Below are 280 nucleotides of genomic sequence, written 5' to 3' on the forward strand. Positions count from 1 at the left end.
CCTGTAGAAAATATCAATGCTCCCTGACTGCTTAAAGAGTTTCACCAAAGAACTCCTGACAAACTAAGTTAAGCAGCATCCAGAGTTCGCTGTTGAAAGGGGGAGAAATGTCAGGATTCTGTTGTCCTAATGCGGAGGCTGCTTTTATTACCTTTGCTAAATTGTGCTGTAATTCTACTCCTTACCACTGGAGGCTGTTACTGTATTCTGGAATCGCCCTTTAGTAAGATGGCCGATATTGAACCTGTGGAAGCCATCTTGTTTCCTGTTTTGGCCTAGT

This window comes from Anomaloglossus baeobatrachus, chromosome 5 (assembly GCF_048569485.1).
Source record: "Anomaloglossus baeobatrachus isolate aAnoBae1 chromosome 5, aAnoBae1.hap1, whole genome shotgun sequence".
In the NCBI taxonomy this organism is placed as follows: domain Eukaryota; kingdom Metazoa; phylum Chordata; class Amphibia; order Anura; family Aromobatidae; genus Anomaloglossus; species Anomaloglossus baeobatrachus.